Here is a 25,768-nt window from a genome sequence, read left to right on the forward strand (position 1 = left end):
TACCTTGGCTACGAATGCATAATCCTTACATAAATTGGACGGCAGGTTCTCTCTTCCTGGGATCAGAGTTCTGTCTCAATAATTGTTTGGGGAAAGATAACAGGACTGTTCATTCAAGACCAGAGGAAGACAGACAGGTCTCTATTGTGGGGTCTGTCATTGGCCTTCCTGCGGAGTATCATACATTTTCGGATGTTTTTTCCTCCTCAGAATATTCCTTGCTTCCCCCTCATCGCAGAGATGATTGTGTAATCGATCTTATTCCAGACCAACCGTTACCCTTCGGAAGGATGTATATTCTCTCTTCGTCTGAGAAGATTGCCCTAAGGGAATACTTAGATCTAAATCTAAAGAATGGACTTATAACTGAATCTACGTCTCCAGCGGCGGCTTCATTATTCTTTGTACCCAAGAAGAATTCTTCGGAACTCCGACCCTGCATAGACTTTAGAGGGTTGAACAAGATCACCATTCCAGACCGATACCCGATGCCTTTGATTCCAGATATTTTAGAGGCTGTTAAGGGAGCTCTCATTTATACAAAACTGGATTTAAAGGGAGCTTACCATCTAATCAGGATCAAGAAAGGAGATGAATGGAAGACCGCCTTTCGCACCCCTTTCGGTCATTTTCAATACCAAGTCATGCCATTCGGGTTGTCCAATGCCCCAGCTATTTTCCAGCGATTTATGGATCATCTTTTTTCGGATTTACTATTACACTCTGTTATCGTTTATCTAGACGATATTCTGATCTTTTCAAAAAACATTTCTGAACATCAGTTCCAGGTCCAAGAAGTTTTACACCGACTCCAGAACAATCACCTGTTTTGCAATCTGGAAAAATGCTCTTTTCATCAGCCCCAGGTGACTTACCTGGGTTATATTCTTTCGGCAAAAGGTATTGCAATGGATCCAGACAAGATAATGGCAGTTCAAAATTGGGCTAACCCTCGATCAATCAAGGAAATTCAACGTTTTGTTGGATTTTCTAATTTTTATCGTCGGTTTATCCCCAACTTCTCGGCTCTTACTCAGCCTTTAACCAACCTTCTAAAGAAAGGAGTTCCGTATGTCTGGAATGAGAAGACGCAAAAAGCTTTTGATACTTTGAAGAAGAGATTTACTTCGGCACCCATTCTCATGACTCCTGATCAATCTCGCCGTTTCATTCTCGAAACTGATGCTTCCCAATATGCCTTAGGAGCGGTTCTCCTTCAAGAGGATGACCAAGGTTTAGAACGCCCTATCGCATATCTATCGAAGACTCTCTCTCCGGCAGAATTAAACTACACCGTTCTTGAGAAAGAGTTATTGGCGATTAAGAGGGCTTTTGAGGAGTGGAGACATTTGCTGTTGGGAGCTCAGTTTCCTGTAGAGGTCCGTACAGACCATCAAAACCTAAGGATCCTCCAATACGCTCAGACATGCAACAGCCGACAGGCTAGATGGGCTCACTTTTTCTCCCCTTTCAGAATAATCTTTTCATTTATACCTGGGAGATGTAATTTACAAGCCGATGCCTTGTCACGTAAAGAGATCACTCTTCAATCTTCAGTCAAACCTGAACCGATTTTTCCTCGCTGTGTTCTAAATCTCAAAAAGAAATACAAACCAACGGATTTTTTAAAACGCCTGGAACACAGCTCTGTTCCCTCCATTTTGAAGAGCTTAACTAAGAAAGAGTTGAGTTTCTTGTCCAAAAAGGAAGGGTGTTTTTTCCATGGGAAACAGGTTTTTGTACCTACCAAGGCCTTACAGAAGGAAGTTCTAAATATGTGCCACGACTCTAAATCTGCAGGACATAGAGGTAATGCCAACACCCGTGAATTAGTCTCCCGATATTTTTGGTGGCCGTTAATGCGAAAAGACATTTTAACATACGTAAGATCTTGCCCGGTCTGCCTGCAAAATAAGAGTCCTAGACACTCACCTTTTGGAACTTTGGTCAGAATGCCAATACCCACTCGACCGTGGGAAATCATTTCAACAGACTTTATTGTGGATCTGCCCATTTCCGAAGGATGTTCAACTATAATGGTTGTAATTGATTCATTTACCAAACTGGCTCATTTTCTTCCCTTCTCTGGCCTCCCTTCGGCAGCTCAAATGGCACGAACTTTCATTTCCCGAATTTTTTCTCTTCATGGATTACCTGAGACTATCATCTCCGATAGAGGCTCTCAATACACATCAAAATACTGGAAACAGGTCTGTCAAATTTTGGGTATCACCCGGGCCTTGAGCTCAGGGTATCACCCACAGACCAACGGTCAAACTGAGAGATTAAATCAGACCTTGGAAGCATACTTACGAAGCTACATCTCAGCAGCCCACGACAACTGGTTTAGTCTACTACCAATCGCTGAATATGCCTATAACAATGCGTATCATTCAGCAATTAAGACCTCTCCTTTCTTTTGTTCTTATGGATTTCATCCTGCCTCTTTCCCGGACAAAAGATCTTTGGATGACAAATGTCCAGACGTGAAGTCTCTCTTGGAAGGGATACATCGGGGTCAACAGGTTGCCTCTCAGGCTCTTAAATCTACTCAGGAAAGAACAAAGAAGATGGCAGATCGCCTTAGATCTAAGGCACCCGTAATACGACCTGGAGATCTGGTTTGGTTATCTTCCCGTTTTCTACCCAGACACCTTAGGCCTTCCAAATTCTCTCCTAAATTCATGGGGCCTTTTCGGGTGATCTCGGCCATAGGGGCCGCAGCCTTCAAGCTGAAGTTACCCAAGACATGGACTCGGATACATCCAGTTTTTCACGTTTCTCAGCTGAAGCAAGACATTCGAAGTATTTTCCATCCCATGGTTTTTTCTCGTCCACCACCTATTCTACACCAGTCTGATGCGGAATACGAAGTTTCAGAGTTATGTGACTCTCGCTTTCACCGTGGGAAACTTCAGTATTTGGTAGACTGGAAGGGTTACGCCCCTTCAGACCGGACTTGGGAATCAAAATCCAGTATCCATGCTCCTAAACTAATCAAGAGTTTTCACAAGAGACATCCTGGTAAACCAGGGGATAATGACTTTAAGAGGGGGCATACTGTTACGACTGTTCTGTGTAACCGAACTGCCGCACACTTAGAGAAATCAATACCGGGAACAGCTATGGCTCAACCCGAAATCGGGACTTTCAATATGGAGGATCTGGAGACGGTAAGCCGCGCTCTAGTTGTTTTCACTCCTCACACCGCGGGACTAGCCCCGCCTCCAAGCTTCCGGAATGGTACTTCCGGCAACAGGATCCTCTGCACTACGCGTTGCTTCTCTACTCAGAGTCGCGCTGCGCATCGTAAGTTTTCGCTATCCTTCGCTAAACTTCCTACCTGAAGTAATTCCGCAGCTACCTCCCCGAGGATCATTCTTCTCTCACCTAACTTCTTTTCTTCTTACCCTTCCGTTTTCTTGGACTCATCAGAATTCAAAGTCTTCTCGAGCACAGCGGATAAACGGAAGTTCACCTACCTGTGTTTCCGACTGTCCTCTCCGGTAGTGTCTTTGTTTCTATCAAACTTTCGTTCATCAAGTCTCTTACTAGGATTCCCTCCTTGATCTAACGTTTCTATTTTATCCATATCAGCCTTTCAGTATTTTTGAGCCACAAGCCTTTCACCTGGCTCTGAACAATCTTTTCCTTGGGCTGTCACCATCCGGTCTAATACCAACCTTACCTCCGACTGACTAGAACTCCTCAGTAGAACATAGGCTTTTCAGGGTAAGATCCTTTCTCTTTCCCTACCACTTTACTTACTCCATTTGATATCTTACTCATCTAGATTCTATTCTTCTCTATCAGAAACCACCTTGACAAGATTCCGGAATTCAGCTCAACTAGTGTTTCCCCTCCACCACTCCACCAGCTGCTACAGGAATCCACGCTCTCTAGCAGCTCCTCACGGGGTTTTTCCCTTCGGGGTTTCCCCTGGGGATTTCACCTCAATCTAGCCTTGGGCTGGATTGGGGAGGAGTTTTCAGGTAATTCCCTCTAGCTTCTAGTTTCAAGAATCCCGATCACCACAGAGGTAAGTGTTATTCTCATTTGCCGAAAGATAATTTGTGGCAAGCAATCTTATTTGTATAAAGTTATTACAATAAGTGCACACAGACTTGATAAATGGGATGTAGCTGGGTTGCAAATAAGTTTTTAGAAGGGAAGATAATGTGAAATGGAGTCAAAGAAGGTTTCGAGGCATGGGGGTGGGCTGTAGTTCCACCATGTTTGCAGTTGACGTCATGGAAAATGATGGGTTTTAGAAAGCGTGAAAATAGACCTTAGGTGGAAAAAGCCCAGCAAGGTGTATTCAGTCCAAGAGGAAACCCTCCTCCTCCTCCTCTCTGAGGCCCGCAGCATGAAGTTATGTATACATTAATTGAGGTCATATGAAGCGTATATGGGAATGGAATGTTAGATTTAAGGAGAACAAGTAGGGAAGTGTCTCTGAAGGTTGAATTAGAGGGCAGTAGGTCTAGGATTCCCCAGAGACATGGTAAAGATGTAAGCACTCTACTGTCCTCTCCTGAAGTGGCTATCCCATTTGAGCTACAGGCTGCTGCCTGCTGAGAGTAAGTAAATACGAGAGATTTCGATTCAAGAGTGGTGTTCAATTATGCCATACATGGGCCCCTGGGCTCCCCGAGAAATAATGATGGAGAGCATGCTCGGGAGGTATTATTAATTGGGACAGGGCGAGCCCAAGGAGGCTGCCAAAAACTTTAATGCGAAAGTCGAGAAAACAATGTGTGGGCCCTCAGTGTCTGGTGTTAAGAGGAGGCCCATTGTCCGGATCGAGCAGGGTTGTCCTCGTTGTCCTCACTTTGATCATGTTGGGACGGGAAGGGTGTACATCACATGATGAGATACACAATTCAATTAGATCTTTGGTAAACAAGTTATGTAGTAATCAATCATTGTATCAGTTTTGATGGTGACGTTATAACAAGTAACTTGTGAAAAGCAATGTGTTTAGTTAATGCGTGGCCAATGGGGCAAAGGCACATAGGGGAATATTAACATGGTATGTAGGTGGTAGTCAATGTGGGTGAGGGGATGACTTTGTAACCTTAGTTATGTTGATGAGAGCTTTTCTCTCCTGTTTGGAGGCATTTAGCAGGTAGCAGGTTGTATAAGACATGTGCATTGGTGATTTTGTGCATTTGTGATTAAGACCATCAGAAAACTGTAGGCCCACTACCAGATCGCTTCTTATAAAAATTACATCTGAACCTTGAGCTGCCCATTTGGTAGAAGGAACATTTGAATTGTCCACCCAGCTCAAAACTGTTGATTGAGGAGTCTGGTTGGAGTGTTCACAAGAAGCACATGCATCTAGGAAGAATAAATATGCTCTATCAGCACACTGTCTACTCCCTCGTTATCTAGAAGGATCCAGCTAACAGAGGTTCTTGAGAGTGTATGAAGGAGGCAGCGATTGAGAGACTCAAGAGCAAATATAGCTGATAATGAGAATGATTATGAGCTATTACCTAAAGACCTTAATGTGCTAAGAAACAATACTTACTGACCCGGGTCCTACTATGGGTATCATAATGTTAGATTTTGAGCTATAGAAAGTTGGGGATGAAGTTGTTAATCAAGATGGCCTACTGCAGCATATGGGGAGTCATTCAGAGGATGCAAACACTTCACTACACATCTCCCTTTCTTCCACAGACACCACGTACACGTAAAGCACATCACAGCACATCTCCCTCTGTACACACACTCACAAAACCACACAGGGAAACACATGGGGAACACACTAACCTTGCATCTTTTTAATGAGCGATGCAACTCGTAAGAGTGTGGAGAACGTCCCACCCAACCTACTTCGCACTCTTCAAACATTTCTGGATGTACCTACATCCCTAGCTTGGTACGGATTACATTACTAACTTCACTTCTCAGGCGATAGGCGCAACACTCCAATCCCTGTGGGACATCACACCCACATATGCACTGGGACACATACCCTAACTTCACTCACAGAAGGCGCTACCCTCCAACATCGAGAGACACCTTACACCCACACTCACACATGCAAGGTGCAACCCTGCTCTGTGGGACACATTACACCCACACTCCCACATGGAAGGTGCAACCCTGCTCTGTGGGACACATTACACCCACACTCACACATGGAAGGCCCTGCCCTCCACTCTGTGGGAGACCATACCCTAACTTCACTCACGGAAGGCGCTACCCTCCAATTTTGTGAGACGCATGTACCCACTCTCAACATGGAAGACATTAACCTCCATTCTTGTGGATACCATGTACCCACTCTCACATGGGAGGCGCGACCCCACCCAGTCTATAGAAAACATACCCTTCCACACATTTATGCCTACTTACTTCTCAACAGGCATCATTTAACTACATTAACTCTTTACTTCAAAACTTCAAAATTGCACAACTAAAAGTCCATGCTGATTACCAGCTCTAACTCTGGAAATCCTCAACAGGTTGATACTAATTCAACTCTTAGCTTCTTACAACACTCTGGCACTTCCCATGCCCTTATTATCCCAAATTACTTTAATTCATAAAAGTCCATAGGTGAGTTGAACCTCTACACCTAGAAGTCCTCAAAAGGTTAGGTTTAAAATGCATATATTTGAGCTAAAATTACTTTTCATAGAGGCTCGCAGTCATCTACGATGCCATCCACATCAACACCGAACACACATTATCTCTCAAAATGTCCCCACGATTAGTACGAGAACTATGTATATTAATGGAGAATTTTAGGTGCACCTCTATCCTACAAGTAATATGTCCATCTTCACGACACACTGCAGGGCACATAACATGTGCACACATATCAATCCACGGCTGGATGCCATCTTTTTCATACATCCGGCTCAGGCAATGCTGCCTTCACAATCATACACAGCCACAGACCTTTGACTGTAAATGTCCTTCTTGCAGTACTTTATGTTGATCCAGGCGCTCTTTGTATCATTAACCAAATGAAACTGCTAGTCACAATACACTTCTTGGATCTCTCGCCTCTCTGCCCACCCTTTTTTTCTTATCCTTGCCACCCGGGAATCAATATAACCTTTCTTCCCAGAACTCTGCGGATAAACCCATAATGAAACAGGGTTCCCACCGCCGCTTTGTTCTACTGACAGCCGCCACACTACATATTATTTTGCTGCTCCGCTCGGTTGTCACATCGCCTGTGCAGCTCCATCGTCCATGAAAAAATCAACGTGGTGCAACTACAAAAACGGGTTGTGGCGTAGACGATCCACTGTCCATTCCCATTCCTCGCTCCGTTTTGATGGAACCTACATCATATTACGTGCGGCTCATCAGAGCTGAAGGGTTCTTTACTTTAAACGGCCGGAGCTAAACAATTACAATGAATGCCGAGGCTGGTGTTCCAACCTCTGCACTACTCCTTCACTAATGGGCTATGCCACCATTTGCTCTGGTGATCCTCAACTCGGCTGATCTGCTTCACAGAAAAAAAACCTCCAACTGTCATCTGCTGCTCGGACGTCCGCACAGCTCCATGTTGAGTGCATGGACACCTCTGAACTGTACTGTCATGTAGATTTCATAACCTGCCTGGGGAACTCATGTGCTATGTCCATCCTCATGCCTGGGAGCCCACCTCGCATACAGAGCTCGGCTGAAGTCACACCTTCTCCTCTTGTCTCGTAAGACACTGGCACACAAGTCTTTAGGCACTCTCCGACTTGTGCACCCTGTTAGAGCCTATTTTTGATTGCCCTGTGTAAACCTCTCTCCTTCTCCTTCAGCTATGACAAAGCTTATGCTTGCTTTCTGTCTCAGCGCACTCACCTAACAGGGACTTCCAGCTTCATTGTCAGGGTAGGGCTGCTTCTCGTTACAGTCCTTCTCTTGTAGGGACCTCACTTCTAGTACATCTGGGCCAGGGTAAGCCTGCTCGGTCCTCCTTCTCTTCTCCCCTGGATGTTACACTGGGGCTTCTTCTCTTTACTTTTCCTTGGGTGCACTCTTGGGCTTATCTCCCCCATCCTTTTTCCCTGGGTGATGGGACTACCTTCTCTTGGAGGGTGGGAGGGGGGAGGGAGTGGTTCCTCCCCTTCTCTGCTGCACCCCCTCAGCAGGTGGCTCACCTTCATATTTTCTTTTTATTATTGTTTGCACACATGGTTCTTTTACAGATATGAAGAAATGCTTGTCCCCATTGTTACAAAGCAGTCTCCTTGGACACGCAGGTATGGCTCATCAGCTATGCTTTATTATAAAATACTTCAAGATGTTATAGAGCGAACCACTGGGTCCCATCACCCACGCTTCCTTCTCCCAACTGACTCTAGCTAGAACCCTGACACAACATTCAGACCCAAATATTCCGCTGCAGCACCCAACATTCTTTCAGCACATCCTGTACACATATACATTGCAAACACTTCACTACACATCTCTCTTTCTTCCACAGACACCACATAAAAGTAAAGCACATCACAGCAGTTTGCTTCTATTCAGATGGGTGTGCCCAAGGCCATTCATGGAACAGTGGACAAATGTTGTCAAATTGTCCATGAGGAGGTGAGCAATCATACTACGGTAGGCAATGATGGTAAAACTGCAGGCTAACTTGCCGTGTGTACCACTGTTTACTCAGCATTTTGCTCTATATTTCCACAAGTCTTTATCTTCCTTCCCTTTACCCTACACCATGATACACCATTAACAGAGACTGTGAGCAAACAAAAAGCTAAGGCTCAGCTTCTATATAACTATGAGACAGCTTGGCTTAAAGTATTGCAACCCTCGAAGAGAACATGAAATCAGCTAAATACAGCCAATTTGGGATGTTGAGCAAAACATAGACATTTCAACTAGATAGATAGAGGGCGGAAAGTGACACTGAAAATCCTAGTGCATACTGTCAGAAACCTGATGGTATTCTCTCACCTATTTATTCCCTCAGGATCTTCCATTAATGTGGCCAGGGAAGGTCTATCGCTTTTGTATCCCGACCTTGGGGGTGAGGAAGCAAGGGTGGATCACCTGAGTGGTGGGTCCCTGGAGTTTGGGGAGGCACTCCCAGATGGCGAGACATGGTATGCCCCCTTTTCCAGCTGTCCATCACCCCACTCTCCCTCGGCCTTAATGGGATAGTACCAATCCTGTCCCATTGCCCCTTCCCCATTTCCAACACTTACTGGGATGAGGAAGAGATGTCCAAGAGTACAAAAGATTATCTATGGGAAATGGCCCTATGGTACTATGAGGAGGAAGATGAATGAAGAGGCCAACTACACTACGCGGAAATACCCAAAAAGACTGAGGGCAAAAACACTGAAGCTCAAAAGCCTGGCCCCATTTGTCGACATATATATATATATATATGGGGGATAAAGTTAATCAAAAATGTATTGGGGTACGGTGGGAGGCTGAAGGGGGTCTCTCCCTGCATATATATATGCGGATAAATGGGAAAAAAGATAAACAAAATCTGGTCTTTTCACACAGATCCACACTACACTACCAACATGTCCCATTAGTGAAGTCAGGCAGAGTCAGGCGCCTGACAACAACTATACACCTGACTCTTATTGAACACTGACCATAGTATGAAAGGTGTAGCTTTGCCAGAGAAGCTGAGCGCGTTGTGAATTCTGAACGAGCCTTGGAAGCTGGAGACCAGGAAGCTGCAGCAGGAGGACTCTGTGGAATCCAGAGGAAAATGGGATGAAGGGACGCTGACCCTGTGCTGTGTTAAGGTTGTAGCGTGGCGAGGGAGCTGTGTCTATAGGAAGCCAGTTCAGAGCGTGCTGAATCCTATGGGTCGTGGCCAGGCAGATGCTCGTTACCTTGGGAAGAGTCCAGGTTCCAGGGGTGCCTGAGGGGCAGTTGGTGAGACCCTGACCTCAGCACTGAAGCCGGTGAGCTTTTCCCGACAGCATCGCGTTAACCAGTGAGTTTCTGAATACTAAGAAACCCGGTCAACGTGTGAGGCTGGAGCAGGAGATTGAAAGTGCAGGAAAATGTGCGATCGGCATGAACTAAGGGAAAAGACAGAGTTAAAAGTGGGCAAGCGGTACAAAAAGCAAGGACAGAAGTAAACGCGTGCAAGAGTCATGAATGAAAAGTAAAGTGTCAAAGTGTACAAGTAGTACAGAATGAAAGGAAAGTAAATAAGAGCGTGCAAGCAGCACGAAGAACAAGAGAAAAGAGAGGGCGAGTGAGGCAGAAAGTAGCAGGAGAAAGAAAGTATGCAAGAAGCGTAAGGAGCAAAAGAAACCGGATGAGATAAAGAGGGTGACAGAACCCAATAAGAAAATTAAGCCCTTCTTGTTAGAGACACGACAATGGCAGCAAAGAAAGACAGAGAACAGAGGAGGGGACTGGGTATTAGAGTGGTTGCGCATAGGTGAAGCAGAGCTATGCATTTTCGAAAGTCTCTGGTATGGTACCAGTGTTGAAAATAAGATACCAAGAGCTCCACTTGTGAAAGGTGAAATGCGAGCAAAATCTACAACATGTTATAAGAAATTGGATTGACCCAAGAGGAAGAATTGTGTTTTGGAAAGTGAACGTTACTTTGAAAAGCAGAACTTTTGTGTTTATTAACTTCTTGGTGAGTCTTCAACCCAGAGGGGCCTAAGTTTGGGGAAGGGAACCCTGAGATGCCTAAGTGAAATGAGTGCTTCAAGAAGCTTGGGAAAGGGAGACCAAGCTAACCTAAGAGCTTTTTGGGAACCAAGGTGTTTTGATTCTAAAGAAACATTGACGGAAAGATTCCAAAGTAATTTTTGAGTTGAACTCTTTTTGTATTGACAGCGCTAATCCTGACAAGAAGTCGACTTGAATCCAGTTTTAGATACATTTCTTTGGAACACTATTTTTCTTTTAAAGAAACCCTGAACAAAATGTGTTTTCAGAGTGAGGGCAAGCATAGGTTTGACACAGGCAGTTTTTGTTTTGGGACTTATGGACCTCGACTATCCTTAGAAACATCAGATCAGGAAAAACCCATATTAGAGCTAGAGCTAGTTAGCCATTATACCAACCCCAAATATTCTATACCAATGCTGGCCAATACCTGCTACAGCTGGCTCATCTCAAGAATGAAATATTTATGTTTTGACATTTAGTAAATTTGTGAAGATTCTAAGTGAATACATTTAGAAAATAAGTATTCTGCTATGTGATATATGCCCTTTTGTCTCTTCACGAGTATTCCCATTATACCTATGATGCCTCCATGGCCTCTTGTACACCTCATGAGGGGCTGACATGTATGTTCTATGCCTGCCCAAGTTAGCCACACATCTGAGTCACCAACAGGCCTTTCTACTGTAAGAATTGGTCAGCAGACAAACTTCAGTTGCTGGCGATCACTGAGGAATTAGGGATGAGTAGATGTTGGTCACATGAGGAGTTCCAAACAGTTGTCCTCTGTTATTCAGGATACAGTCTTGGTGCATTGACAAGTTCAATTCTGCTTGTCATGACAAAGTGAAAACGATGATCAGGACCAGAATGAATCAAGCTGCAAGGATATAGAGTACAGGAGTGATCCCCGTGCTTGAGGTTCCAAAGAAGTCCAATAAATGTTTCAATGGACGGAAGGAAGCAACTGTATTCGTCAGCCAGTAGATGTAGCTTAAAATGGAGCTCCCATTTGTTGAAACAGAGCTTTCCACCATGATTTGAATCTCCTTTTGCTGCCCATTCTGGTAGTCTTCCAGTAGAACTTTGGCCAGCGGCAGTTAATGATTCAATAAACGCTGCTGTGGTGCCAGTGCTGTGCATTTCCACATTCAGGACAATTACCAGTCTTAGTTTTAGTCACGGGAACTTCAGTGATGATAGCTTCCCTTTAGGCCAGTTTAATAGCACTAGCTCAGCTCAGTTCGTATTGGTGGCTGCAGAACATAATTGCAACAGTGAACAAGCTGGCAATCCCCACAGGCACACCACAGCATGAAGCATTAAACTGCACAATGTGCATCATTTCAGTAGTAGTAGAGTTTTGCTATTGCAGGTATACATTGACATTGCACTCAGCATGCACTTGGTTGAGTTTGAATTCTCCTTCATTTGAATGATTTTAGAATGTCCTGGCATCTTGTATGGGATGTTCCTATACATTTCTTCAGGGAATACAGTTTCACTTCAGAGTTCTCACGATTCACACAGGCATGGGTGTAGGGAACCTTATAGAGAGTTTGCATCCATTACCTCTCTAATTGTTGCATGGTGCCGCAGGGCTGCAGTTCTTCACACAACCGAGGTGTTTCTGTTGGCATGGGAATATTCAGGAGCCCAAGCACTGTTCATGACAATAAGCCATTGTTCCATCACAATGTTCTGTAGAATGATCTCTTGAGTACCCTTAGCAAAGTATAGATGGACCTTGAATGGCCCGTTTCTTAGCTTGTCTTGAGAGATTCAATTATGCCAGCTGCTCTGGCCTTGTTTTGATACACCAGGCTGGGACACATGTAGATGTTGTTCATCCTGTAATGTTACCAAATCCTCTTGAATGATATGCACCATATTCACTAACACATCCCTTCAGTTTGTAGATTCCCTGCTGCAATGCAATGTATTCATCTTTGGCTTCAAATATGGCTCATCTTGTTTGACCTTCTAGACAGGTTTCCAGGATGATATTCTTCAAAGTCAGTTCAGCTTCCTTTCCCTCCCTTCTGGCCCTAGCCTGTCCTAGGTGACCTATCCTGTCCAGGATTGCTGTCTCCCTGACATTCCACATATGTCTATTATACCAATATCCTTATATAAAGGTGCTTGCTTTGCCATCAGTTGGAATGTTTTTCCTATGGAATAGCATAGGTTTGTGAAATGTTTTGTTAAGCCCAAGCTATGTCACGCCCCACGCTTAAACCTTTGGGTCATTTATTACATTCATTGCATCCAAGATTACAGTCTACTGGAAGGCATGAGGCGTTTGTAATGTTTTCATATTAACCTTCCTTACACGCTTCTTTAAGCTGTTTAGTTGTCCACTAAAAGCCACCCTCCTTGGTCTCCCTATTGGATACGTGAGTGAAAGGTGGTGAAAGGGTGGGTGATTGGGGGGGGGGGGGGTGCATTTAGCGTGTCTATTGCATGTACTTGCCAAGATTCAACCCCCATGTTGTGTTGAGATGGATTGTGTCTTGTAATGCACTTTCTGTCATTGTGGCATAGACTGCTCTATCATGGTCTACAGAAAGTGTAAACCACATATACTGGCTCTCTGTAGGAGGTAGTGGGAATATACATTCTTCTTTCAATTAGGGAATTTGGTATGTAAGGAAAGTGTGTCTTAAACTCTGGTGATGAGTTCATAAAAGAACAATGCTACCAGAAGATTGTGTCTAACCACTGCACAGGTTTCCGCTTATAGGAAAGGAAGGTGTCAACATATATCACATAACATACATGGGGCCTCATTACGAGTCAGGCGTTAAGGGGTTAACGGCGTCGTAAACGGCGCCGACCCTTAACGCCTGATTCCGAGGTCCCTTTGCGCCATGGTGAGTTTAACGCGTGCTTTTTGCAGGCGTTAAAATCCATGGCGCTAAGGGACCATGGTGCTAATTACCCCACCGTAATTTACGGTGGCGTAATTAGCGCCTTCCCCACTCCCATTATGCCCTATGGGGCAAAAATGGGAATGGGGAAGGGTAAAATGGGAAATGGGGATTTACCGCCCCACTCACCTTGGAATGGGGCGGTAAATCCGCCATCCACCATGGTGTAAACGTAGTTTACACCATGGTGGTAAGGGTACGACCCAGGTGGTAACTTACCGCCTGGGTCGTAATGAGGCACATGGTCTGCCATGTCTGCCATGTCATCTAGCTTTTCTAGGTCTTCAGGATCTACACATGTTCCTTGAGCAAAAGCTTCTATCTTTGATTTCAACCAGCCCCTATAGGTGTTTGTGATGTGTATCGTAGGTATCTCTAGCATAGATTCATCTGTCACCAATAGTGTATGTACCTAGAGTTACATACTAGGCCCATGGTAGGGTTATACTGGCATGTCCAGAACTGTCCTAACTCTAGTGGGTATTATGAGAAACCTGAAGAGGTCTCCCTACCTAGTCCCCAGGGATATGTCATCCAGGTGGCCAGGACAAGGCCATAGATTTTGGATCCAGTTCCTGGGGTTGGACCAGTACGGGAGGATCAACTGGGTGAGGGGTCCTTGCGGAGTGGGAGTGGGACACCGATGGGTGAGATGAGGTATCCCCCTTCTTTATACACCTTTCCCCCATTCTACCACGTAGGTTATTCTAAAACATTGCCCCCCCCCCGCTTTTCTGACATGAACGCTTTTGCACAACATGAAAGACAACGGACTAACACCAGAGCCGTTTACCGGACATGTCCCAATACAAGGTTCAGGCAAGGTCAGACAATTAACCTGAATTACACACACACCTGAAGGCCCTTTCCCTTCCCCACAGGGATAAAAGATGGAGCACAAGAGCACAGGACGAGCAAGGCAGACTGCATGATGTTAGAGTTAACTCAGCACAGCAGTTCAAGAGGAGGAGAAAGATGACACCAGTTGAGAGGATACCAAGGGGAGAAGTGACCTTGCCCTTCTTGACAGAGACCCGTGAAGCCTCAAGAGAAGGAATCGTAAGACCGCAAATAATAGCCAGCGTGTGTTGCAGCAGATGTCAACGGTACCTGGGCGCCTCCTCCGCTGACAGCCAAGCCAGGGAGAGACGCATGGCTCAATGGTACCGGCCTTGACTCTACAAGACAAGAAAGTAAAGCTCATCACAACCGGTTAGTCAAGGGGAGAGTTGATAAAGAAACTGAACTGTGTTCAACAAAAGTAGCAAGTGGCTAATGGACCTTTACAAAGAACTGTTGATATAAGAAAAGGGGAAAGCCAGCTCAGCAGAATCAAACACCACGTGGGTGTTCACTCGGGAAACACTAGCTGTTTACCCTGCTATTGAACTACAGCAACCATTCGGGTCTTAGGAAAAGGCAAAAGGGGGTCAAAGTGGTCATACGGGGGTCTTGTCAAATCCTCCGTACAGCCGAAAGTCTTTGACCAGCAGATGATTGGGAAACTAAGGGAAATTAATCCTGCATTAATCCTGAAAAGTACGTACACAAACTGTTTAAGGCTGGCAAGAGTGTACCCGGCGGAGGGATGCTAACAAGAGGGGATGAAATCTGAGGTCCCATGAACATTGTGTTGACAGGAGTGAACCCGGCGGAGGGATGTCCACAGTGAACTGGTTTGCAACAATTGGCAAGCCTGTACCCGAAGGAGGGAGACTGGCAATTGAAAAGGGGTCCGAACCCAGAGGAGGGAGATCCAGGGGTGGAAAGTCACCACCCAAAGTTCGTTAAGAAAAGAACTGTTTAATTGAGTTGTCGAGAACGACTGTGAGGGGCCGGTGCCCAGAAGAGGGGGACACAGAGGTGTAGCCATCACCCAAAGCCATAGGTACAACAGAACGTTGTGTTTTTTGAAAATATCAGGCTCTCGAAGGCAAGAGACTTTTTATTGAAAAAGAGACTTTAACCATCGAAGAATGTGATAGCTGGAGCGGAACTGTTGGCTCGAGCTGGGAAAGCTCGAGTATGTGCTGTGCTCAGGAGACCATCTTGTCCCATGCTGAAAATGTGGGGAAGGGAGATCCCTGGCAATCACATCATGCCCTATTATTTGTGGACACTTCTTTCTTTATGGAAAACCCTATCCCACACTCTTTCTGTAATTAGTTGCTAGGATGTGTCAATAGTTTTTTTTAGTATATGCCTTTTTGACAAGACGCCACGAGGACAGCCTTATTTTTCATTTGATTGTTGACGCTTGCTTCCATATTATATTTAGGTTTAGGTTAGGCGTTTTCCCACCCTACATGTACAGTTTAATAAACACCCTTGAACTGTGATCAGTTGTGTCTGTCTTTACTGTTGCCACCATGAGTTCCTTACATATGGTGTCAGAAATGGGATGTGACTCAATTGAAAGATATTGGGGAACCCTCCAAATTTCAAAAACTTAGTCAGAGAGTTTCTAACTCTTACATCGCCACCAAGGAAACAATAGGGTTTGTCATCTGTAGCACTTGGGAAGCTATTATTCCCCCTGGGAAAAGAGGAATGATTCCTACGGCTTTAGTTTGGATACCCCCTCAGGGGTGCTACATCCGACTAGCCCCAAAATATGGCTTAGCATGGAAGTTTGGGACAGATGTCATAGGAGGCATTATTGATCCCGATTTCAAGGGAGACGTGAAGGTTCTCTTACAGAATCATGGAGAACTCCCTTTTGAGGTACGTCGAGGAGATTAGATTGCCCAGGGAATTTTAGAAAGAGCTCTAGTCCCTCAATTTAAAGAAAGTGAACCAGAGAGAGGTCAATTAGGCTTTGGAGTACCTGATAAATCTCTTGATATCGAAGAAAGGAAGGGAGACAAACCTACCATCTATCCCGACCTGGCCTTTACCCAGCGAAATGACCCAGCCCTTGCTGAAGCTTTTTTACATGCGATTCCGGAAGAAGAAGGCAAAGAAAAGGGCAGTCTCTTTTTCTTCTTAGATCAAGGGTACTTTACATAAGAGAAACCTCCACCGAAGGTTTGGTAAAAATCCAATTATTAATACCCAAGAGTCATCGAAAGGTTGTGCTAGAGATCGCACATTCCCTTCTTACTGGATGGCTTTTAGGACAATTTAAAACACTTGCGCACATTAGTGGGAAATTGTATTGGCCGGGTATCCATGCCAATATAAAAACTTTCATCCAGACATGTGAAATATGCCAAAGACCAGCACGCACATCCCATTACCTGCCCCTCTTCACCTGTTACCAATCATAGAAGTCCAGTTTTGTAGAATTGGCATGAACATAATAGGACTGCTAGAGACATCTAAATTGGGCAATAAATATGTCCTAGTAATTGTAGACTATGCAACCCGATATCCCGGGGCATTTCTAATGTGAAATAACACCACCCAGCAGATCCCTAAGCATCTTCTACCGTATTTCTCCAGGGTTGGCCTTCCCAAAGAAATACTAACAGACCAAGGTTAACATTTTATGAGTAAGCTTATGGGCGAAGTCAAGGAGCTCCTCCTCATCACTACCTTACGAACTTCTGTGTACCATCCACAAACTGGTGGCCTGGTAGAAAGATTATAATATAAGACCCTAAAACTAATTTTATGGAAATTAGTAGACCAGGACAGGAAGGACTGGGAGATCCCATGGGCATTATTTGCCGTAAGGAAAACCCCCCAAGATTCCACAGGTTTCTCTCCCTTTGAATTGCTCTAGGAAAGAGAACCCAGAAATATCTTGGACATGCTCCACCCTACTATTTCAGTTTAATAAACACCCTAGAACTGTGATCACTTGTGTCTGTCTTTACTGTTGCCACCATGAGTCCCTTACAGTATATGCTTATTTGTGTAGAGACTCCTCCCCATAAAAGCCTGCACTTCCCTCCTATGTATTGTGTTTGGAGTGTGTGCTATTACTAAGGTTAAATTGTTTAACTGTTGGCTGATTACTGGGATCCCAAATTCAAAAGACAAAGAAGGTGAGAAGAGTATCCATAGCAAAATGTAGAACAGGATCACTGTTCCCCAAAAAGGTTTGCACGTTTCCGTGCACTTTGGATGGTCGGTTGGTCAAAAATCTTCATCTTCATCTTCATGATGGAACTTACGCTTGTCTTTGTTACTAGCCTTTTTTCTGTCTCTTTGGTTCCTGGAAAATAATACATGTTTTCATGTAATATAGAGATTTATGTAGTTACTGTTGACTTTATATTTTCATCTATTCTTGTCTGCCTGTCAGGCTGTTCAAGAAAGAGATACCATCTGGAGTTGGTTTAAGGTGGTCGACGGACACTTGTTGAGTACCTTTATCAGGAGGCATGGCTGGTAGGGCTGCTGTTATTGACCCTTTATGTTTTAGTACCTTTGCAGGAGGTTGGTAGCGCGGTCCAAGTGCTTCTTTGTCATGAGTCTTCATGATTCTTCTCTAGGGCTTAGTCCCCAGATTTCAAGGTCAGTTTGTGACTTCTCTTTGCCTTGATGCTGTGGTTCTTCTTCACCACTGATGGAGTCTCTTAGGAGGTTTATGAAGAGTGGCCGGTCTGGCCTGTTGAGAGAACTCAGAAGAATTGTGTAAATCAGGCATATATATTGGAGCGCCAAATATCAACTCATAAGGTATTTTGCCCTCACATTGAGAAAGGCAAGGTGGATTATTTATACTATACTGCACTTAAGGAACGTAACTCAAACAATTAATACCAGAAAAAGGATGCAATTAGTCAAGGCTTACCTTTCTATCCTATTGGCTCTCTCCTACGACACCATTAGCTTGTGGGAAAAAATGGGTTTAGTGACTTGCAGAGTACAGCCCCAGCTTGACAGGGCCTCACTTAAGGGTCTTCCTGAAAAGGCTGGCCCATTGTCAGCTTGGAGTGAATTTGATGCTGCCATTGCTATTAAGGACCGCAAATCCTTTATGACCACTTTACAATTGGCTTTCCTCTGACAAAATAAGCCAAGTGAACCTTGTGCACTAGATGACAAGTATGTGTACCTGTTAACGGGTGTCTGTGGGCCTATGTGGTCCATATATTTTCATTTAAAAGGCATTGTTGTCCTTGTTTGTTTGCTTACCGGTGGTTTGGGGAATTGTTCATTGTTATCTGCAAACATTGGGGGGCATCTTGCTATGTACAGTAATGCTCGCTACTCAGCCCTGGCCACCAGTAGCTAACCTGTAAGCTTCGTGTAATAGCTGCAATCCAAAAGTTAGTTGAGGCTACACTTACATGTGCAGTGGAGATTCATTTGAATCCATCCTGCTCTTTTGGTAGTATCCTGTCAGCAGGGCCTCCTTTTGATTTGGGTGTAGTGACTGTCACTGTATGTTATAAGTTGCGGAGAACCCTTGAGGATTAGAGCTATTTGCATCTAGTCATGCATTTATGTCTTCATCTATGTATGTGGCTGTGCGTGTTAATGCCACTACCACTTTGTACAATCCTCTGTCTTGCAGACTGATCAGCAAGCATATTGCCTGCACTGTGCCACATAATCAATTCTGTGGGCTTTTGTTCACATTACCCAGATGAGAGGATTTGACAAGATTGGCTTGCTTTAGCATCTCTGCATGAGTTGGCTTGCCACCATTAGAGGCTAAAGTTATAACCTCATATTACATAGTCTGTATCAGACACAATTAAAATGGGCTTATGTGGACCAATTCGTTTTAGTGCAAGGAGGAGGACTTCCAACTCATCAACCTGAGCTGATGTAACCCCTGTGTTTTTTGTGTGTGTATCCTGGTGTTCAAACACATTGTCATGGTCGAAACTACCTTTTACAGCAGCACAGGCAGCAGAATACTTAAAGTGTGTCCCAATTGCTGGAACAGCACTTCTAGCAGCGTATAGTATGTTTACAGACATCCAAACCAGGATGATTTGTACTGCAGCTTCTGCTCTTGGTTGTAGGGACTATTCCAGTGCATACATTTGTTTGTAGCTATTCTGGTTTATAATGATGCTTTATGTCTGGTGTTGTTTGCGTTGCTTCTGCACTATCATTTTTATACAACAACCAGTATCTTTTCTTCTTAAGCAATGTCTAACCCAGTAATTCTATAGACATGTGATTTGTATGCTATGGGTTTTGTCCCTTTATGTTTACCTATTACATATGTAAGAGTTATTGGACCAATTAAACAGTCCCATTCCTCATTTCTAAATCCTTGTCTGTGTTCCTGACTTGAAGAAGACTACTTTGGGTCATCTGTTGGTAGAGATGGTGTAGGATTGGATGCGTGTGTGCTCTCCCTCCCTGTCTGCTGGACGGAAGTTGGGCTTCAACAAGTGGTATTCTTGCAAAGTCTGCCATATAGGGGTGCCCAAAGTTAAAAAGGTCTCTTCCCTCGTCGGATAATGAAATCCCTAGAAATATGATTTCTCTATGGAGTATCTAAGACCTCTTGGAATTGAAAGATGCAGCCTTTAGCTGCAAGCATCCTAATGATAAATGCCATGTTTATCCTAGTCAACATTTGTACAATATATGTCAACTACATATGTCTGCATGCCTTCTAGGAGGGATGTTGTTCTACTAGAATAAAGCCCAGGACTGTGTTTTACCCCTGTGGGAGTCTAATGTAGTGCATTGTTTTCCTCTTAAAGGTTATAGCTGTGTATGCACAGCTCTCTGAATCCAAGGGTTGTGTAATGGATCAATCCTCAGTTCCAATACAGTCTTATTTTTGAATTTGTGTATGTTACCCAGAAGCCATGAAACATGCATATTCACTACAGCCTCTGTGCGTGTAGTAGCATTGAACATTCTAAGATCTATTACTAATTAATTTAACCCATCTTGTGTGGAATTAATGATGTATTGTAGGGGCATGCCTGTTCTATCAGAACACCTTGTTCCAATAACTGATACTTTAAAATATGGTATAGCCTGTGCTTTAATTGGATTATTGTGTCTGAGGCTTTGGTGCTGCAAACACTGGGGTATTGCATGTGGAGGGTTATCAATGGCATGTCCTACATTATCTTTGTATCACAGTGCTGCACCTAGAACAGCCCGTGAGGCTGCATAGGAGCTCACTACATTTTCCAGGTTTATCTGTATAAATGGTTTAACAACTATTTTCCCTCTAGGGTCTTCCCTAACATATATCCTGGGCCAATTATGTTCTGCTAAAAGGCCATTTTATATGCAAATCAGACCAAAATAGTACCTCTGTTTCCTTTGCCGGTTCCCCTTCAAGGTGAAATGTAGCTATACACACAATATTTTTCTTAACCACTTCTCTTGTGGGAGTAATAACCTCTACTGTTAGATTAGCAGGTATATGAGGTATCAGATGCGTGTGTCTCTCTTTGAATATGAATACCTGTGTGCTAGAGTCTAATTGAACCATTAACAAACCCCTTGCATCTTTTAGTCTCTGGTGTTATCTTGTGTGGCTGGTTTAGAGTTCCTACCATTGTTGCCATTGTCCGCTCCCAAAGCTGCAGCTTTCTTTCTCCTTCATCATAACAGGCTTCTGTGGTGTCTCTTGGGTGCTGTGCCCTGAAGGATAGTCTCTATCTCTGTATCTTTGTGGCCGCCTAAGCTATGCCCCACCTTCTGACTGATATGTATCTTTTTTACCAAAGTTAAAAAGGTCTCTTCCCTCGTCGGATAATGAAATCCCTAGAAATATGATTTCTCTATGGAGTATCTAAGACCTCTTGGAATTGAAAGATGCAGCCTTTAGCTGCAAGCATCCTAATGATAAATGCCATGTTTATCCTAGTCATCATTTGTACAATATATGTTAACTACATATGTCTGCATGCCTTCTAGGAGGGATGTTGTTCTACTAGAATAATGCCCAGGACTGTGTTTTACCCCTGTGGGAGTCTAATGTAGCGCATTGTTTTCCTCTTAAAGGTTATAGCTGTGTATGCACAGCTCTCTGAATCCAAGGGTTGTGTAATGGATCAATCCTCAGTTCCAATACAGTCTTATTTTTGAATTTGTGTATGTTACCCAGAAGCCATGAAACATGCATATTCACTACAGCCTCTGTGCGTGTAGTAGCATTGAACATTCTAAGATCTATTACTAATTAATTTAACCCATCTTGTGTGGAATTAATGATGTATTGTAGGGGCATGCCTGTTCTATCAGAACACCTTGTTCCAATAACTGATACTTTAAAATATGGTATAGCCTGTGCTTTAATTGGATTATTGTGTCTGAGGCTTTGGTGCTGCAAACACTGGGGTATTGCATGTGGATGGTTATCAATGGCATGTCCTACATTATCTTTGTATCCCAGTGCTGCACCTAGAACAGCCCGTGAGGCTGCATAGGAGCTCACTACATTTTCCAGGTTTATCTGTAAAAATGGTTTAACAACTATTTTCCCTCTAGGGTCTTCCCTAACATATAGCCTGGGCCAATTATGTTCTGCTAAAAGGCCATCTTATATGCAAATCAGACCAAAATAGTACCTCTGTTTCCTTTGCCGGTTCCCCTTCAAGGTGAATTGTAGCTATACACACAATATTTTTCTTAACCACTTCTCTTGTGGGAGTAATAACCTCTACTGTTAGATTAGCAGGTATATGAGGTATCAGATGCGTGTCTCTCTCTTTGAATATGAATACCTGTGTGCTAGAGTCTAATTGTACCATTAACAAACCCCTTGCATCTTTTAGTCTCTGGTGTTATCTTGTGTGGCTGGTTTAGAGTTCCTACCATTGTTGCCATTGTCCGCTCCCAAAGCTGCAGCTTTCTTTCTCCTTCATCATAACAGGCTTCTGTGGTGTCTCTTGGGTGCTGTGCCCTGAAGGATAGTCTCTATCTCTGTATCTTTGTGGCCGCCTAAGCTATGCCCCACCTTCTGACTGATATGTATCTTTTTTACTACCTCTTTCCCCTAAAGGGACTTCTATCCCAACCAGTTTTTTAGCTTGGGACTGGTGCTATCACTTTCTACAGATAGTGTTCTGGTACTAAAGGTCTCCCTTTCTTCTTTTGCAGGGAGGCATGCTGAAAGCCCTTGTCCTTCCCTTTCTGCCTCTAGCTGAGAAGGTATGGCTGTCTGGTTCCTGTCTGGCACCTGTGATGATTTTAGGTGTTGCTCCTTTAGAGTGCCTAACCTTACCTACTTACTTCCTTTGCCTTCCCCGGGTGTTCTTCCCAGGTGATCCCTGCTTAGGGACCTGTAAGTAGCTGTGACTAAACTGGAGTTAGCTTTCTTGGTCCCTGGGCAAGGCTGCTAGAGCCTGACAACTACTATACTTACTGTCATCATCTCTTACAAGGGGCATACATTCTCCTTCCACCGTGGAATAGTTGCCCCCAGCTATTGGCAGCCCAAAACTGATTGCTGCTCCTGCTCCTTGGGAGTCTAATGTCTCTTTCCGAATTCACGTTAGTACTGTAATTGAATGAGTCCCAATTATATGAAGGTACGACCAACTGTATACTGAAACCCAACTATCACAGTGATCCATGGGAGGATTCAAACCTATTGGTATTGCGATTGCAATCACCCTCTGCCTCTGTTGAGGAGTGACTTTAACGTTGGCTGCTTCTAGCTGGCTCAGTCTACTGGAATATCATGGATGGATATCCTCCAGCTGTAACGCTTACCTTATCTCTTCGGGAGCGTTGAGCTTCACTGATTCTATGGCTGCGGCTATGATCTTGCTGGGAATGGTAGTACCCCTGCAGTAGTGGAGAGAGAGAACAAGGAATGAATATCTGCTGAATAAAAACCTCCTCTAATCTCTTCCCACTCTTCAGTGCTTCTAATCTGGGCTCAGGTACACCCTCTCTCACCTGTGTGTTTAAATTAGGAAGCTCTCCGTCTTGCTGTCTAGCAGGAGCGCAAGTTGTTGGTGAGGCGGCTGCAGTTCTCGACACTGGAGAATAGGACTGCTTTGCTGAAGAGTACGGAGCGGCCGCGTCTTGTTAAGTATATTACAGTTTGTTTTGATTGTATACTGTGTCTTGTGTTTTCTGTAGTCAAAAGATGAGTCTTTGATGTTAACTTGCCTCTGCCATGGTTAATTCTCTGCTTTCTATCTCCTTCTCTCGCAGGTTGAGAAAAGGTAACCCGGAGGAATACTGGTGCTGCGGAATGGCCACAGAGTCTTGGGAACTGAGGTAAGTCTGAGCGTGTGATTTGGAACAGCGTGGTTCAGTCCCGAAGGCTCACGTGGGAATCTTATGTCCCTTTATTCGTGGAATGCTGCGGTAAGTATGCGCGTGATGCCTTTTAAATGCGCAATCACTAACTGAGTTTTAATGTCTGTACATTGTCTTTCAGGTTTCACTGCAATTGGAGTTTGCCACTCTGCGACTGGAACGGGGGCTGAGGAAGTATTGCTGAACTCCAGTGCGTAACTCAGGAGAGAGATCCGCTGCAAGGAACTGCTGTAAATCGTGTCAGGTACGTATGGTTCTGTTGTCTGTGGATTTCTTGTAGATTCCTAAAGTCTTTAACATGTCTTCGCTCTTTTTTTTCAGATCTGTGAATCAGGAGTGCTGGTAAGCGTTGTGCCGCTGACAGCGGTATCAACATAAAGCACATGTGAAAGCTTGGGCGTGTCTTAAGTAGGCCACCACGCCCAACCACTAGTCTTTCCTGCAGACCAGCCAGAGCCTCATTAAGCCACCATCTTGGGGGAACATCAAACCTGTGTATCTCCTATGAGTCTCACTAATGTTTGTGTGATGATAAGCACGAGGAATGCCTGGCACACCAAGCCAAGACCCATCTAGCCCCTACATGGTTACTCAAGGTAGAATTGCTACACTGTGGGGAGAGTGCCAATCCATGGGCCTTTTTGGTGATCATGACACCAGCATTGTAGGGCAAGTGCCCAATAAGGCATTTAGGGTCTGGAATGGAAGTGTTCCTTCCTCTCCTGCTAGTATTGGTCTGTGTTCTGCTGGAGCAGCTTCCAGGGTTCTATATTCTACAGCTTGAGCGTGAACAGTGGAGCATTGTCTCACCAGAACATATCACCAGCGCTCTCCGGCAAAAGGCCATTTGCCTCCCTATTTGGGAGTAGCATGAGGATTTTTTCTAAGGTTAGCCCTTCCATAGCAAAAATCAAAATGACCATATCTAGCCCTTGTAGTGGGGTATGTCAAGCCCCTTGGAACCTGTTCTGGTGGTCTACCTGCTGGATACTCATGTGGTGTATTATTGTATTTGATCTAGATCTCCCAATGTGTAGGGTCTCAACCATATCTCCTGGCTTAGTACTGTGAGGTGTCAGTAATGTGAGGCGAACAACTGCTTGTAGTTTTCTCAGTATTTGACATTTTATTGTAACCAAAAATGGCAAAAAACCCTAACTAAGCCTACTCTACCAGGGGATTCCCTACCTAGTCTAGGATCTATGGGAAAATCTCCTAGCATGTGCAAAACCGGCACTCACACTAAATATCAAAACAATTAAAACAAAGCATAAACAACATGAATGAAAGATGACCAAATAACCAGTTTCTTGGATGACTTCCACTTGTCCTGGGTAAATCTTGATCCCCCAGGAATGTCCAAAGTCAATTTATCCCAAGGGAAAAAAACAAAGTTCTAAATCAGATCTTAAAAAGTTCAAAAGAAACAAAAAGTTCACAAAAGACAAAAACCCACTGGTAACAGTTATTTTCTTTGTTTGTTGAAACGTACCCTTTCCAAGTTCTACAAGGAAAACAGCACCAATGGCAATCCCGGATAACCTCCTTCCAGGATAGAATGAATGAAGCTCAAAACAAATCTACAACTTCTGATTTAACAACAATTCTTCTTTTGTCACTTCTGCAGCATCTTAACATAACTTGTCAGGGCGCTTCCTCAAAGGGGGTTGCTTTCTTTGTGAGAACTCAATTCTGCAAATGTTACTGTGAAAGCAGGCTCCTTTGCTTCACGGTCTACTACTTATTCAACTACATTCAAATAAAAATGGTCTGACAAGATTATAGACAACCGCAGTTCTACTGCTTCTGCTGCAACTTGATTTTTGTTTGTTTATTTGTTTATTTATTTTATATAGCGCTCCTGACCCAGGGGTATATGGGCGCTTAAACATCAGGTTACAGGCAAAGGTGAGGAACATTTGTACATTTGTGCAGCATAAGTAAGGTTACAAGAAAGCAGATAGTAACAAGCAGACATAGTAGAGGATACAAGCATACATTAGGCATATATACATAGTTGGTTATTTATTGAGTAACCAGGT

This window comes from Ambystoma mexicanum, chromosome 3q (assembly GCF_040938575.1).
Source record: "Ambystoma mexicanum isolate Mex_15411 chromosome 3q, UKY_AmexF1_1, whole genome shotgun sequence".
NCBI classification, from domain to species: Eukaryota; Metazoa; Chordata; class Amphibia; order Caudata; family Ambystomatidae; genus Ambystoma; species Ambystoma mexicanum.